Below are 18,511 nucleotides of genomic sequence, written 5' to 3' on the forward strand. Positions count from 1 at the left end.
ACATTTGAGTCACACTTAAGTTTCCTATTAGCGCTGTGAAGCCTGTTATTGGGTAAATAAAAAATAAAGTCATAGGGCCATATTATCAAGGAACGGCGATAACATTATCTGGTGTGAACCTGGGCTTCTATGGGAATTCACAAGGGCATATTATCAAGCCCTTATCGTCGCTTTAGCGACAGTTTCCTGCTGCTAAAGCGGCGATAATGTTATCGCCTTCCTTGATAATATGGCCCAGAGTTCTTAATAGTAAATTGTCCTGTCTGTTATAATAATTTCAGTATAATTGATCACACAAATTATCACAGGCATCAGGAAAGCAAGGTTGTGTTTAAAACAATAGAAACAGTCTATATCATGCCATGAAGCCCATAGCAAGAGATACCTCAATAATATTTGGAGATCGACCAGTGGCGCAATAAAGCAAGGTAAGGTTATGATGAAAGTATAATTAAGAAAAATGGGGAGAAATTCATACTTTCGCTGCATTTAGAGGATGGACATTATTATAAATCAGAAGCTCTTCGTATCAGGTGTATCATAAGAAATCTGTTAAAGGTATGCATGTTTACAGTGCATTGCCAAATTACTGAGTGATAGTAGAAATATTGTAAGAATTGGGTAATTTGTTGAAGGGGTGGCAATGCACTTTAAAGAATAATCACACTTCTTGTAAGGGTGAACTACAAAAGTAACTGATTAAACCTGTGTTAAACCCCGTGGCGGCTTGGCACTAAGAAGTCAGGTTTGCCTTGGAGGCAATATGTATAGTATTTTTGCAGGACTCGAGCAAAGCAAAAACACAACACAAGAAGAATCCAAATCCAGATGAGAAAAAATGAAAATATTTTAATAAATCAAATGACATCAAAATGACAAACATCCAATCAGTAGAACTGGAGTTATGAGTTTTTAAAGAATTAGGCAAAATAGTGCCAAAAGGCACGAAGCGCCAACTGCAGGTATCTGGTAGCGCTGAATTGGCACAAAGTCACAAGTTCAGGCCAAACATAATTGAGCACGGGCCGAGTACAGGGCCAGATTCAGCTCGCTGTGAGTTGTACCTTCTGTCCTTGGTGCGGGAGCTCAATGTAGCTGTGATGCGAAGCTCTGTGTCAATCTGCAGTGGGTATGTAGAAACCGCCGATCAACAGCTGTACATTGCTGCTTTGCTCTGCATCACTCTGTGTCAGGTCGATTGAAGCCACCAATCAGGAGCTGTGTGGTGCTGCGATGCATGGCATGGTGATGCTCTGAGTTGAGTCCGTCAAAGCCACTGATTAGGAGCGGTGCAGTGCTGTGATGAGAAGCTCTATGTCGATCTGCGTCACACTGCATTGGGTCTGGTGATATATTCAGTTAGACAAGGAGTACAAGGTGACTCCAGCCTTGGGGACAAGGACCTTTAAGGAAAGTACTTGGGGCTCAGGGCTCACTCCAACAGAGGCTAGTAGAGAGTACTCGGTAAGGTCCATTAGGACCACCACGATCACAATAAGAAGGTCTGTCACTCTAATGGGTCCTTAATCGTAGATTCAGCTTCTTTCCACAAAGGGCACACACAAACAGATTGTTGATTCTATTCGTTTTTATTCCGTATAAGCGATTAATGACAGCTGACACGTGTTTTGTCGCATTCAACTACTTTTTCAAGGCTTCAAAGTAGTCCGTCAGGACAAGTCATCAAAAGGGAGAAAGCAAGTCCGTCCCAATGTTAGCCTTCACAGTCCGAAGGACTGAAGGAGGAATGATCTCGGACTATGGTAAGTATGTTCAAAGTCTAGGTTGTAATTAAATGCAGCTGTATGCAGGATCTTGATAAGTCACAAGCGCTCAGCATAGTCAGAAATAGACTGCCCCAATTGCGCGTGTCTCTGTGAACTACTTTGAAGCCTTGAAAAAGTCGTTGAATGCGTCGAAACACGTGTCGGCTGTCATTAATCCTTTATATGGAATATAAACGAATGGAATTAACAATCTGTTTATGTGTAACCATTGTGGAAAGAAGCTGAATCTACGATTAAGGACCCATTAGAGTGACGGATCTTCTTACTGTGATTGTGGTGGTGCTCTGGGCATTTCGAAGAGGATTGTATATGGATGGGTTTTCCTCCTATATTTGACACTATCGGGATGGCATAGAGTCCTCATTTTCACTGAGCACACCTACATTACATGTTAAAGAAATGTTACTCGCCTGAAAGTGTGTATGTGCTAGCATTTTTTTCTATACCATGGTCATCCGCCTGTTTTGTATAAGGTCCAGTTGGGTCTGGTCAGCTGGAAAGCAGGACAGGCCTATGTATGCTTGTTGTGTCATTGTAGCTCAAACAGATAGCCAACTGACCCTTAGTGTCACTTCTGGGATCCTAGGTTCAAGGCAACCAGGATCAATCTTCCTTTTTCAGACAGCAGGACAGTTCTTCTGAATCTTCTCAGATCCAGGAGTGTTCTGATGAGAGGTTCTGAGAATGCCACTTTGATATTCAGTGCCAGATTGGGGGGGTACCACCCTTTGTTGAACCCTAAAACTGGTCCTGCTAAGTTCTTCTTTTTCCCCTAGGTTTGGCTTATGTCTGTCTAGTGAAACAAAGGGCAGGTAGGGTAGGCTTCTGCTGAAGTCAGGAAGGGCAGGCTACCCTTTAAAGTGTAATCAGGGCAGAGGCCCAGCTCCTGTCAGGAAGACCCACACTCCTCCACACCCAGGCCCTTTGAATCACTGTCTCGGAGGCATATAGATCACACAACAGGAGGGCCTTTAACAGTCAGGTGAACACTGGCAGAAAGGCACAGTTGGCTTAGGCACTTTCTAAATGTGGGATTTCCAAAATAATAATTTAAAACACAACTTTAACATTAAAATAGGATTTTAAATTATGACTGGAAGAAGTAACTCTGGCTGTTCCCAAACTGAATATAGCGTGTATTAATTGTAATAAGGTAAACCAGTCTATGGGAGAGCTAGCTTTGCCGCAGTGAAAAACGACTTTGTAAGTTTTCACTGCCAGGACACACAGAACACACATGCCCTAATTTTTAAATACCATGCATCCTGCCCTATGAGCTGTTAGGGTCTATCTTAGGGGTGAGATATAAGTATTCAAAAGGAAGGTTTAGGTCTGGCAACACATTTATTTTCGGGAGATCGGAATGGCAGTTTAAAACTGCATACACAGGCTTCAAGGGCAGGCCTACATGGCAACTGGACCTACATGGCAAAGATTATACAGAGCAAGGCAATAGTCAACACTGTCTCTGTTACACTCTGGCAAGCTACCAAGCAACCAAGAACTAGTGTACGAGTAAATCCCACCTCTTCAGCAACCATAGATAGAGCATGCGGTACCTAACAAGGATGTCTGTTTTCCCCATTAATATTTGCCCCAACACTTGACCTCTTATCCAACACCATAAGGAAAATACATCAAAGGGGTACATACAAATGACAGGACGAGGTCAAGCTAACTATTTACAGGTGACATCATGTTATCCCTGGCGAGTCCTCTCTTCTCAGTGCCTCCACCCTCGTTGTTAGAAGAGTGTTTAGAAATACCATAGGGTATATAACTTACAAATTAGTGTAAAGAAGTTGCAAGCTTTCCAGTCCACACTCTATCTAACCAACTGGAGGCCCCCATGACCTTTTACCCATAAGCTGGTACTCAGTCTGAATAACATATGTCAGTATTCATCTAGGACATTCTACAACACAAGTGATCTTACTTAACAGCACAAGACTTATAAGAAAAATCAGAGGGATATCAGAAATGGTACATAAATAAATTTCCCTAGCTAGGTAGGATTGTTATAATCAAGAAGAAACTTCTAAGGAAGGTTTTTAATCTGTTTCAAACAATCCCACCATCCACTCCTCCACTCTTGTTGAAACCATTCCAACAAACGATAAACTAATTGATCTGGTAAGGGAAAAATCCAAGAATAGTGAACAAGATTCTCTATAGACCTGCAATCCAAGCAGGCTTGCAGTTTCACATCTACAATCATACTTCCAGGCTATGCACCTTAGATTAATAGTGGAAACTAGAAACATCAAAACATTGGTGCCATTTGGCCATCTTATTGTGAGCACTTCACTTTTGGCAATTGACATGACTCTAATATTGGCAATGTGGGATAGAATTAGTCAATACCTGGCACTCACGTCTTTTCCCTTGACATTCAACTGTATATGTTTCTTTGTTTCAATTTTGATTTCTCTCTTATCGTTGAAAGAAACACTTCCAAAAAAGGAGGGAAAATAAATGTGTAATGGTTGGCTGCTTATTTATTTATAAATGGCCCGATAACATCCTTTGAGGACCTTAAGAATCAATACCACCTCCCTAAAGGCAGAAAGATATACCCACGTTCAGGTCAGACAGAGGGTGCTACACCATACGATTAGGGAGGCTATGAGACCTCTAACCACATTAGAAAAATGCATAAAAACTGCTCCCACTGTAAAAAAAATGATATTGACACTTGACAAAGAGTTAACAGGAAACAATGTAGGGGACAAAACTCTGGGTCAGAATGTAGGGAGTATAAGCGGGCGCGATCCCTTCTCCATAAGGAGCTGGGAAACGACTGTGACAGAATAAGAATATTTGCACATAGTGCTGCAATTAGAGAGACCTAATACAAAATAATCTTATACTGGTACAGAACCCCGTACAGGATGATGAAGTAGGACTCCAGCAAGAGCAACCTTTGCTCGTGGGGCTGTAGGCACCCTCTTGTGCTCACTATTGCATTGCTCCAATCTGGGTAGATACTGGGAGGAGATCTTAACTAAAGTAGATAAAGCATTCGAGGTACATATTCCCAGAGAACCAAAAGTGGTTCTCCTGGGCCTTCCCATTCATTGGGGTAGATCCGTACCTCTCTAAGAGACGTAAACAGTTAGTGGTCGCCTTGGGCATGCCACACAAATGCTATTGGAAGTCTGGGGGCCACAGGTCGCCCTGAGGATTTATATATGGCTTAAAAGGATTTGTGAGACCCTTTCAATAGAGAAAATCACACTATCCATGGAGCACAAATTCAAAGCCCATGAAACTTACTGGACACCATTTATCACACTCCTGACCCAGGAACACAGGGATTTGAAGTGTCTATGATACCACAGAGTCCTACGCCGTGTATCGGAAAATAAATCATAAGCACTATCCATTACTAAAACCTAGCATTGACTAAGTGACTGCTTTAATGCCTTCTAGGAGCAGCCATTCGTTCTCCTATAAAATCACTTGCCATTTTTAAGGCCTATTGCCTTGGGGGGCTGTTAAGGGGGAAAGATGGGGGTTCTTTCTTTATTGTAGCTTTCTTTTTCCTCGCTGGCTGCCAGGATGTTGGTTTATGTAATTTGAAAACAATCAAAATAGCTAAACCTAAACTCTAAAAGAACCACTAGGTCATTAATGATATTTAGGAGCTTAGGGTCAGCATCTGTAGCCATTGGAAAAACCCCAAAGGGACAGCATGAAAAGAAAGACTGACATTCCTGCCTAACTGTGCGCTGGACGATTAGCGCCCCTGACATCTGCCACAACCCTACAAAAGTTCACTGAGCTAATAACATCCATAGAGCGATCAGTACCCTAGTCTGCCTCCTGCACCATAAGAACTGTGCCCTCAGCGGTTTGTGTTGCTTTGTTTCCTGGCAACCTCAGAAGCTCTGAGTGATGGGTGCCCTAACATACATACCTCATTGTACCCACGCCAATGGCACTTTCATTAGCATTCTAATCACTAAGACTCTACCATTAGTCCATATCCTTTCCCAGTACCTCTAGGCTCCTGGGCAACTTGTGGTTCGCCATGCCACATCTGACTACCACACTCATCCATATACCCACATTGACAAGATCAAACCTTCTACAGAATCCATATCCTGCTAACTATGGGATGTCTGATTCATGAGCAACAAATGTACTTACACAAATTACTTTAACTCTTTCCCTCTGTGAACCCAGTTGCTCAATTACCACACCACCTTTGTCCACTCATTCAGAATAAGGGAAGCAGGGTTTGGATCCCCAATAAGAGATCAATTGCCTTTTCAGTCTGTCTGCCTCAAACAACGACACAATAATCACCCTATTCAGGCTTCATATTGATGTACTCTCCTGCCGCCTCGCACTACAGATTCTTTCTTTGAAGATCTCAACTTTATCCTTGATTGCATTCTACCCTCAGAGCCCTCCTATCTGACCACTTCCTGATCCAAATGTCTTAACATATCCACCTCTTTTCTTCACCAAGAGCCTTATATCCTGATGAATACTTCATACCCATACAATCCACGAGTACTTGAACCAAATACTTAATGGTTTTATCCACTTCTAGACATCTCTTGGGACAGGTCCCTTGCATGGTAAACTGGTATCCTGACTTTTTGCTGGCCAGCTGGGATGTTGTGTGTGCACTGAGGCCTTGGCCTGTCTCTTGTGACTCTGAGGTCCAGAACCAGTTCTGTGATGGGGGGTTTGGGATGAGAGTGCACCAAGAGTACCCTCTTTTATACATAGGTCTACTTTGCATGTTTGGGGTTGTTGACATGAAGTGGTGGCAGCAGAATACCGATTTCTGTGGATTTGCAATACTGAACACATTTTTTTCTGCTTCAAGAGGAGTGCGGCCTACCGGCCTCACTCACGTAAAATTCTGCTTAGATGTGATACCAAGCTCTTGCACTGACATCCCTTGTGTATGTTGAGTGTGTGTAATGTATTGATAGTAACAAGACTCCATATTGTGGTGAGAGTCGGATTGCTGTGACCACTGGGATTTATTCTGGATAATCCTGCTCTGACATGTCACACCATGGGGGATAGTAGAGGTGTATTGCATTCCTGCTGCTAAAGGGAGGAACCATAAGCAGTGATGTGTGAGAAAATGGAGATAAGGCTACCCTTAGAACTTCTATGAGGACCTTTGAGCAGGGGAATGCCTACTAGTGTTTACTGGGCACTGCCATTTGGTTGATTGTGAAGGTGTCGGTGAGAGAGCAGATTCAGTTGTTAAGGGTGAGAGCGTTTCTAGGCGGGCCTACCATAATGTCTTTCCATGCATCAGGAAAGCTGATGACAAGCCAGGTACAGAGCCTTCACAATTCATTGTGCCCATATTTTGGACACCCTTTCTTAAAGCCATCATCATAACTATATACTCTGAGAGCCCTCACCTTCCTTGTGTCGGCACTGCAGCCTGAAAATTACATTTTAAACCCACCCTAAACCACTTTCTGGTCTTGGGACAGTAGATGGAATATTATTATAATGGTGGGGGCTAAACCATCCTACTTTGATCCAGTTGCAAGTCCTTCTTGGCCTAAGTGTTCCACAAATTCCTTGAAGGCTTGCTGGGAACCAGGGCTAGACTCTGCATGATAGTCAGTTTCCCAGAGGTAGGTGGATATCACCTAAGTAAGCACGACTTGCTGGAGAAGCTGTGGGTCTGCGTAGTGCCTATAAGCTTGCCTGCCTGCTCAGAAAGCGAAGGAGAGCGTCTGGCTTTGCAGGAGGAGAGACTTTTTTTGGGGGGGGGGGTTTGCTTATTGAGTAGCTTGCAGCAATAGTACACAAAGCCCCAGGACTGGGACAGACAATACCATCATAGCATGTAATGTTACTAGCAAGTGTTTGTTTCCTATCGTTTCATCCTATAAACAATACAGAACAAAGAACAAGCCCACATAGAAACCCCCCACCTTCCCCACCCCACCCGGCACATTAGGTGATATTACTTTATTCAGCTGTTGAATCCTAAGCATCTTAGCCACACATGAGTGGTACCTCTTAAAGGGAGTCCCAATTCCAGTCATCTCTGGCACGGCCCATAACAGTACAAATAAAAAGAGTCATTACAAGTCAGGATGCCTCAGTAAATACATAGTGAGTGGGGCCTAGAAGTCTTTGGGCCGCGAGGCCACAGGAAGCTCCTCCACATAGGTCCCCAGCTGTTCTCTGCAATAAATCAAATCGCGGATCCATTTCTTTACAGTGGGAATAGTTTTTGCTCCCCAACATTGCGCCACAGCCCTTTTTGCCAATAGAGCGGAGACCGTGACAATTTGCTGATTGCAAGGTTTACGGCTTTTCAAATTGTCCAGATGGCAAACATCCGGTGCACATCTCACACGCTCCAACACAACAGCCGTAAGCACGCGCACCACACTGGTCCAGAATGCAAATATCCCTGTGCAAAGCCACGCCAGATGTCTGCATCTGCCTGCCCGCACCACACACAACAAGCAGTTTCATGCAAACCAAACCGCCGTAGTTGAATTGGGGTATAGTATACCTGATGCAAGTATTTAAAGTGGATTATGCGGAGATTGCAATTCGCCGTCAGGCGACCCGTTAACTCACAGCAGTATTGTATTGTATTTTGGTATTTGTTAAGCGCATATATCACCCTTGGGTCTCACAGCGGAATTTCCATTGCTCAAACGGCAGTGTGGACCCCAGCGCATTATTCCATTTGAGATATGAGGGGTGTTCCCCTGGTTCCCTCTCTCGTAGTGACGCGTTATAGATCTTAGTGATCAGGCCTCTTCGCTCTTCCCCTGCCAGCACCGCCTGCAGTGCCAGCAACGTTTTCGGTTCAGTTGGATAGTCAGAGTAAATTGCTTTCACTGCTTGCCGCACTCTCACATACGTAAAACCCAACATAAAGCTGTGGTTCTGACCCCCGAGCACATCTTGTAACGAGCAAAACTGACCCTGTTTGTACAGGTCCCCCATCCGTGTCATCCCAACAGCCTTCAGCGCGGGTCTCTCATGTGCCGCAGAAATATCCGGGTGTGCAGCTATTGGTAACGATGGGGCATATAGATAATCTAGCTGTGCTTTTTTGTGCCTTTTTAGCAAGGGCCTTCCAGGCCCCTGCGGTGCATTGTACAGGGTTGATTTCTGTCCTGGGGGCTCCCCAGCCCCTGAGAGTGCTGCCGCCACCAGTGGCATCGGGAGCACAGCATCTGCCTGGATTGCGGTATGAGGCTGAAACCGCTGCGGCAACAAATTTTCATTCGCAAACTGCACCTGCGCGCTCAGGTAATATAACCGCATGGCATGTCAGCAGCCTCAAACCCCCCTCCCCCCCCCCCCCTCGGTCAAATGGTTGTACCAGTACACCCCAACTACATCTGGGCTTCTTACCACCCCAAACAAATGTCAGCAAAGCAGTCTGGAGCATCTTGAACAGTAGGTGTTCAGCCTGATTGGAATATTCACAAACAAATAGAGGAGTTTGGGCAATATAGACATTTTTGTCACAGCAATCCGGTCAGCAAGCGGTAGAGGCAACCGGGCCCACCGCTCCGCCCGGTCAATGATTCCGGCAATAACTCAGCCATAGTTCATAGAGATTACCTGATCAGGATCTCTATGTAACCATATCCCCAAGTATTTTCCACCGGGTCCTGTGTCCAAGTCAACAGGAATTCCAGCTCAACCTCCCGAGTGCCAGCCGTCAGCAGGAACACCATCGACTTTGCCCAATTAATCCCTAGGCCAGAGTATCTCTCAAATTTAACACACTAGGGAAGCAATTCCGGTAGATAAGTAGCAGGCTCGCGGTCATATAGGAGCATGTCATCAGCATACAACGAAACCACGAGTGGTCTCTGCCAGAAGCACAATGCAGCCGATGCATACCTTTGGCGCAATTTACAAGTCAGAGGCTCTAGCACTAGCGAGAAGAGCATCGGCGACAAGGGGCACCCCTGCCACGTGCCTCTGCCGATGGAAAATGCCTGAGACACCCAGCTGTTGATGCGCACTCTTGCTACAGGCTCAGTGTATAGTGCCTTGATCCACTGAAGGAAGAACTGGGGAAAGCCCATTCTCGTTAACACAGTAAACATATAGTCCCACTGAAGGGAATCAAATGCTTTTGCTGCGTCGAGCAGCATTGCCACTGCCTGAAAGTCTGGGTCAAAATAATGTAAGGTGGCAAAGACAGTGTGCAGGTTATGCGTGGTTGACAGGGCAGGCACAAAACCCGACTGGTCTGGAAGAACCAGTAGGGGGACAAGCGGCTGGAGCATACTAGCAATCATCTATGCCAGGATCTTGGCGTCAATATTAATAATCGAAAGAGGCCTATATGAGTCGCACCGGTTGGCAGCCTTATCAGGCTTCAAAAGCGTCACCAGCAGGGCCTCCTTTAGGGTGGGTGGAAGGCGCTCCGTTTCATATGCCTCCGCATAAACCTCTAGGACAGAGGTCTTCAAACTTTTGGATGCCGAGACCCCCCTGTCAACATTTTGAGGCGTAAGGACCCCCTCTTGACAAAAATGTCTAAACCTGTTGACTAAATTGCGTGGGATGAAAATGTAAATAAGGTTATGTGATGCCGCGTATTTTGGGATAGCATTGCTTCATTATTTTGATATTTGTTACACATAGTAACGCTGAGGAAAGATTTCACCCAATCAGTACCCATTTATAACCAAAATACAGCAATTATCATCAGAAAGATTTCAAGTCAACCTTTGTGAAGGGCCTTCCACTCTGCAGCAATACGTGCTGCCACATTAGAAGCTCACCTGGCCCTGACCGGAAGAAGCAGGGGTCCCTTAAAACCCTGGCGGTTTTGTGTAGAGTTAAGCCTTTTACCCATGCAGATTTCCTCTCACCCCCTCCCTTCCATCCCTCTCTCCTCTCCTAACCCCGGATCCCTCTCTCACTTTGCAGGTCATTTTCTTTCACCCCTTTTTACAACTTCTGAACTCTCCCCATTCAACCTCTCACTTCACCTTTAATCACCTCTTGCCATTCTGTCCTTTCACTGCCCTCATCTCTAACAGTCTCTCACATTTATTTCATGGCCTCTCTGGCCCTGTCACCTCCCGTGCCCCTCAGCACTTCTCATTCACCTCGTCTCTTCATTCAAATTTTTGTCTATTTGTATCTTACACCTCTCCAGTCCCCCCATTCCTCTTTCACATCTCCCCTTTGTTCTAACAGAAGCCCTCACCTTTGGATCACACTCACTTCTTGCGTGTCCACACTTCTCTTCGGCAATTCACATTTCTCCTCATCCCTGACCTCTTCAATCAAATTCTCTCACTCCCTTGCTGTCCTCTCTCATTTTGGGTGCGGATGCAAGTTCAGAATGGGATGAATGAATGTATGATTACTGATGGGCTTGTTTGAGTGAGTTGCATATTGAGTAGTGAGGGGGACAGGTGAGTGAAGTGTCACATGAGTGCAGGATGAGTAGTGTACTCGTGTGACTGCAGGTTGAGGTATAGTGTGAGCCAGGCGCGCAACACCCATTGGGCTCACCGGGCTTCAGCCCCCCCCCGTCGTGTGTGACAGCCCGGCTGAGACAGCCTCGCGGGCTGGCGTCCGTCTAATTGCAGCCGCACCAGAGTACTTCACGGGTCTTTAAAAGACCATTTACTCCTTAAAGAGGCTTCGGTTGTGTTTTCACCCCTTCTTACAGCCATTATGCCTATGGCTGGAAGACTTAGCCCCCCCCGAAATGGTTTTCAGCCCCCCCCGAAATTTGACTCTAGTTGCCCGCCTGGTGTGAGCAGGACAAGTGCATTTTGAGAGCAGAGTGATCACTGTGAGTGCAGGGTGAGCGGGTGAATGGTGCAAGTGCATGGTGATCAGTGTGAGTGCATTGTGATCGCTGTGAGTGCAAGGTGAGCGGGTGAATGGTGCAAGTGCATGGTGATCAGTGTGAGTGCATTGTGATCGCTGTGAGTGCAAGGTGAGCGGGTGAATGGTGCAAGTGCATGGTGATCAGTGTGAGTGCATTGTGATCACTGTGAGTGCAGGGTGAGCGTGACAATGAAGGGCGAGAATGAGGAATGAGTTGTCTGAATGCAGGGTGCATTCCCAGACCCATGAAGTAACTCAGCATGTTATTGACGGGGCGTAGACTTTAAGATCTAAGTTAAACTATTGCGGCATTAATCGGGGATCCAGGGTGAAGGAAATAAATAATGTGCTGATCCTGCAACAAACTTCCAGTCCTATGGTTAGGGTTGCCAGCAGATTATTTTGGTGGCCCAGTCGGTACAAAAAAAAAACCAGTCACCTAAAGCGGTATTTTCAGCGCTTATCGGTGCATACTTCCCAGGGCCGGCTTTAGTGCTGGTGGTGCCCTGTGCGACCATGTTTGTTGGTGCCCCCCACAATGACCACCCCCACCACGGATTCTCTCACTAGCACCCTTTAACAGTGACCAAGTCTCCATAACCCCACACTCTCAGATGCATTGAATTAGTTATATAGTGCCACTCATACCAGTGTAGGGTGTCCGAGCACTTTGCATCACACACACATTACACAGAGACAATCAATCATAAGTGTGTAAATCAGTGTATAGGAAATGTTACATAAGCCAAAGGACTAAAAGTGTAGGAGTCACATGTCATCCATACTGGTAGGCAGTATAGTTCAAGAGTGCTTGGTGTGGAGAAGCACAAACTCAGAGTCGAAAAAGAAACAGCATAGTTGGGAGTTTCCTTTAATAATATGAATTGATTTCTAGCCAAATTAACCCCTTTTGCAACATTAATCAATGGTCTAATAATGTATTCTTTGTAGTGTGCATGCTGTTCTAGGATGAAAGTTAATAGCTCACTATTCTCTATTAGGACTTTAAGTTATAAATTGCAAGTAACAAAAGGATGTCTCTTTTGAAAGCAGTAACCTGCTGATCTCTTCACATCATACGCACTCTGTAATCTACTTGGTACACGTTCTTTGCAGCAGGCATATTAACCCTCTGCACTAACATCACCCAAGTCAAAACCTCAACTATACAACATTCTGATCTCTCTCCAGGAAGATAATTAATCACACCAGTTATCTTGACATTTATGTGAGGCCTGGTAATTGCCGGGGAAAGAAATGCTGCAGCAGGTGCTTCAAAAGCACAATAAACTTTCACTCACGGCGCCCCCAGGAAGCCAACTTTGTATTCCTTTCCATGAAATGCATTCTCACACTAGCAGTGAATGTAAAATCCAAATGTAAGGAAACGGCACAGTGGGGACCCAGGGGGTACTGGAACCAGCAAAAAAACCTAAGCCTCTGTAAGCAGTTTACAAAGGCATGTTAAATGGTCTTTAAAGACCTGTGAAAAAACACGGGGGTGCCGGAGATAGGAATCCAGACACTGCCCAGCTGAGCCCCCAGCAGCTCAAGTTTCACTGCAGCAGCCCGGGCTGAGACACAGGACGGGGGAAGGGGGGGGGGGGGGGCTGAAGCCCTTGGGCCTGGGCAGAAGTGTGACTGGGAAGGCGCGACCCCCTTTGCATCACTCCACGGCCCCCCTGGGGGTCGCGCCCCACAGTTTGAAGACCCCTGCTCTAGGAGCTTGGGGGCCAGGTCGTCAACATAGGCCTTGTAAAACTTGCACTGTAGCCCATCTAGTCCTGCAGCTTTACACGTGGGAAGTGACATTATAGCAAGTTTCACGTCTTCGACATCAAAGGACTGTGTAAGATATTCCCTCTGTCCGAGAGACAGCCATCCAAGTGCAGTGTTGTCGAGATAGGAGTGAATGTCCGTGGTCTGCACCATAGTACTGTTTTTGTAGAGTCTAGTATAGAAGCCTAGTATTGCCTCACTAATCTCAGGTGTAGTGTGATGCGTCACCCCCTCGTCATCTAGCATCTCCGCAATATACTCCTGGCTTCTTGGAGCTGCCAACTTTTGAGCCAGCGAACGGCTAGGTCTGCCCCCCCTCCTGATAATATCGAGCCAGGCTACGTCTGGATCTGTGCACCAACTCCTGGTCCACTGTGGCGTTATGCTCTGTTACAAGATGCCGTATTGCGGATAACTTCGTTGGGGAAGGGTCCTTCTCACATTCCATCTCTAGAGTAGATATGTCCAATTTAAGGATTCTGCGCCGTAGGTCCCCAAATACACCGGCTTGCGCACCTATGCAGACGCCCTTGATGGTCACCTTACATGCTTCCCACAGGACTCCAGCACTCTCAACAGTGCACTCATTCTCCCTAAAATAGTTGTGATTGCCTCCCCTATGGTGCACTTAAAAACTGGGTCAGTTAAGAAAGATGACTGCAGAGGCCATGCAAAGGGTGTCCTCTCACATGTGGGTACCTGTAGCTCAAGGACCACCGGAGAGTGATCCGAGAACAGTCTAGCCATGTGACCGACCTTATCCGCCCATGTGCAAGTGACCTCAGTGACAAGCCAGTAATCCAGGCGTGACCACGTCCCATGCACAGAGGAGGAGAGACTTTTTATGAAGAGAAGCTTAGCCATGTTCCGAATGTATGGGGCTACCACAAGAGCTGACTTGTACCAGGAGCGCAAATGGCACTAACCTGAGCTTTGAGGGGTGACTCATCCTCCCTCTGTGTTTCATGTGGTGAACTGCATGAAGCCTCAACAATCCCAAGCAACAGCATGCCCACTGATATCTTTGTAGTAACTGGAGGGACATGTTCTGCCATTGCCTCAACATGCTGAGCGACCTGCAAAAACCAGCAACGCTGTCGTTGCATAGGACCTTCCCAATAGCCAAGAGGCCTCGACTGCCACAGTGCCAAGGCTGGCCATGCTGTTTGTTCCCAGTTCCCAGATCTGAGAGTTCTGGTCACTGTTGGCAATCTTGCACCCTCTGATGAAGACGCTTACAATGCGATCACGAAGAGACCACCATCATCTCCATGCTGAGTCATGTCCCACAGAACAGATAATACATTGCCTGAACTTAAAGACTGAGAGACTGTATCTTGACCTTATAAAGGTAGGCTTGCCCATTAGGAGAATAATGATTGCCAGCATTAAGTCTTTAGTGTAGGATCTGAATGAACTGACCTAAGGATTATCCTAAATGTTACAAACCAATAATGAACTTACACTTGTGCCTGATTCTACTTATGGCCCATTATCTTATGCTAGAGACTAGCATCATGTGAGCCAGAGTTGCCTTAATGTGGGCATTGTTGGCATGGTAGTGCAACACATGACAAATGTTTCTCTTCTTGTCATATTGTGGGAATGTTTGCCATTATATAGCATAAGCATTCCAAAATGGTGGCCCTAGCATAACAATGCCAATCCTTGGCAAATTGTGGGCATGCTTGGCTTCACCATACATGCCAACCCTCCCGATTCAGGTGGGTGACTGCCGATTTCACGGCTTGTCTCCTGCCTTCCGATTCCTGACTGAAGAAACCTGATTCAGATTGCCAAATAATGATCTGCTGGAAACCAGGCAAAAGTGAAATATTGGTGCCTGTCACACACGTTCCCATCTCGCCCTTCAAGAATTACCAATAACACCAAAGGTTAACGCTTTGTAATTAATTCCTTTTTGGGGGGATATTCGAGCGTGTGACACAGAGGTGGCTCCTCCACTAAGGCGGAGGAGCGTCGCCCCACTGCTCTCCGAGCAGTTGACGGAGGAAAAATAAAATAGTAACAAAGCAGCATTATTATCATTTTATTTTTCCTACTGCAGTGGCTCAGTTGGGGCGGAGCACTGCAGAGGGAGGAGTGGTGAGTGCACTCTGTAAGTGTGCATGACGCTTCGGCCTGCCTTCAAGGGCCGGCCAAAGCGTCATGCACACTTTGCATGTTCTCCACCCAGGCTGCATTATAGCCTGGGTGGAGCACATGCCCAGGCCCCCTGCCCCTGGTTGAGAACCGAACCACGGCGCTCAGACCAATCACAACACTGAGATTAGAGCGTGTGACGCAGAGGCGGCTCCTTCGCTGAAGCAGAGGAGCATTGCTCAACTGCTCTCCAAGAAGTTGAAAGAGAAAAAATCAAATGATAAACAAGCAGCGTTATTAGCATTTTATTTTTCCTACTGCAGTGGCTCAGTTGGGATTGAGCTGGGCTCCGTGACGCCAGAGCACCTCATGGGGTGGAGTGGTGAGTACACTCTGTAAGCACGCATGACTCATTACAGACTGAGTGGAGAATATGCCCAGGCCCCCTGCCCCTGTCTGGGTGCCCAACCACAGTGCTCAGTCCAATCCCAATGCTGCATTGCAGCGTTGTGATTGGCTGTGGGGAGCCTGGGAGCCCAGGTGCTGCCTGCTGCCGGACTCAAGGAAGATGAAGAGGACCGGGTATCGGCGGGAGCCGGCGCAATTCCAGGTAGGTGTATTTTAAAAAAAACTTTTTCATTCTTCCCACACCCCTCCACCCCATCAGTGTAGTGTCGTGGCCCTGGGCCTTGTGGTGCAGGCAACAAAGAGCCGGATGACACGTTTGCAGTAGTGGCCAGTGCGTAACTAAACCACGCTCGGGGTCCCCGGCTATTTATTAACTATACACACGCTGGCCGGGCGTATGCCGGGCCAGTCAATTGTCTTACGCCTGAGGGGGTTTCACCAGGGCCACCCCTCACTCAGTGCACAGTGTGGAGCTGCCCAGCAGGTCACAACATTTCATTCCTCCTTTACCAGGAGAACAGCAAACCAACTAAACCAAATACAGAATAAGGGGGAAACGGGGAAAACGGGGGACTCACAAACATCAGTCCATGACAGCAGGATACTTATGGAACAGTCTTACTTGATCTGCAGACATAGCCGCTTCCTTTGCCTGGAGGCTGACCGCAGGCTATGAAGTCCCGGTATCTCTGGGATGGCTTCAGACAGGGCCGCAGGCTGTACCGACTCTGACTGCCTCTCGCAGAGGGTGTGGGCGACGACTCAGGTAAGCTGTCACTGTGTCTGGATGGCTGGTCGCTTCCGAGTTCCCCGTCTTGGGCCTTCTCCCGAGCTGGGGTGCCCAGACCATCTTCGGTGGTGGAGGCAGTGGGTCGGCTAGCTTCTTCCTGGGAGTCATGAGGACTTTCCAGGGCAGCCGTCCTTTGCTTGTCGGGTGGCAGAAACTCTTTGGCATCATCATCTGGGACTCTCTTGAAGAATGATACGTTGCGGGTTACGCTTTTGTGTCCCCTTGAGGCCGTCACCATCGTGCCTTTGACTTCGGTTACAGTCCAGGGGTCTAGTTCAAAGGGCAGCCTGATCTTTCCTCCGGGGTGGCGGTCCCGCACAAGCACACGGTCACCGACGGTGATCGGGCTCTCCTTTGCATGTCTCCTCTGGGATGCCTTGTGGTTGGTCTTTGTCCACCTTGCAAGCGACTGATTTGGGGGGTTCTGGGTCTCGGCCCACAAAGGGTGATGCGGGATGGTGTCCGTCACAATCCGACCAAAACCCAGTCGGCTCGGGGAAATGCCGGTAGTGCAATGAGGGGTGAGACAGATTCTCGGAGGAACTGGTATGGTGCCTGTTCCAGGTTGTGGCCGTCGGCCAAAGCTATTTGGATCGTCTTGTTCAGAGTCCGCATAAGGCGTTCTACTTTCCCGTTCGCTTGGGGCCACCTTGGGGTTATCCGGCGGTGCTTGATCCTGTGGGAGGCCAGGTACTCGAGTAGCTCTACAGTGGTGAATGGCGGACCGTTGTCAGTACGGAGTTCTCCAACTAGTCCATGGGCAGCCATGAGTTTCTCCAGTTTGGGAATGACTTCTGCCGATTTCGACTTCCGGGTACCGCGAGAAGTCATCCACGACTACCAGCATGTACTTTGCTCGTGGTAGGCTGCCGAATTCTGCGCTTGCTCTTTCCCACGGGGCACCGGGGGCTGATTCTGTGATCACTGGTGTGGGTCTGCTGGGTAAGCTAGTTGCGAGGCAAACTGGGCAGCGCTGGACGACTGATTCGATCTGCTGATCTAGGCTGGGGAACCAGACTTTGTTCCTGAGGGGGTTCTTTGACTTGACAATTCCCTGGTGTGTTCCGTGTGCAAGGAGGGCCGCTTGCTGGGTCAGGCTTTCTGGTAGAACGAGGCGCGGGCCTCTCAGGAGACAGCCATCGGCAGACACGGACAACTCCTGGCGCACTTGATGCAGGGCTTTCAAGGTGGCTTGGGCTTTCGCTGTGCGGAATTGTGTCGGGTTTTGCAGCGGCTTCCAGTCTCCCGAGGTGACTACACAGATGGCGATTTGGAGGCAGTCATAGTCTTTTGTGGCCTGTATCACTTCATCCAACGAGATCGGGAGAGGTCTGGACCATTTTATGATCATCCACATGTAGTCCTCTGTTGCTGCCACTTCAGCAGCTTCTGGCACGGTGACAGGCCGGGCATGCCTTGATATGAAGTCTGCCAGATTCCGGGTGCCTGGTTTGTACTCCACGATGAACTGGAATTCTTGCAGCTGCAGTACCCATCTTTCAATCCGCAGGGGAGGGCGCGATGAGGACCCTTGTAACAGCGAGATGAGAGGCTTGTGGTCAGTAATGACTGTGAATGGATGCCCGTACAACTAGATGTGAAAATGGCGACACCCCCACAAGATCGCAATGGCTTCTTTCTCGATCTGAGAATAACGTTGTTCCGTGGGCGTAAGTGTCCTGCTGGCAACTGGGGCCCATTCTCCACAGATCTGTTGCTGGGCTAAGACTGCACCCAACCCTGTGGGGCTGGCATATACCGCCAGCTGGGATTCGTATCTTGGGTCGAAGTACACTAGCGTAGTGTCGGCTGA

The sequence above is a fragment of the Triturus cristatus genome, chromosome 8 (genome assembly GCF_964204655.1).
Source record: "Triturus cristatus chromosome 8, aTriCri1.1, whole genome shotgun sequence".
Taxonomy (NCBI): Eukaryota; Metazoa; Chordata; class Amphibia; order Caudata; family Salamandridae; genus Triturus; species Triturus cristatus.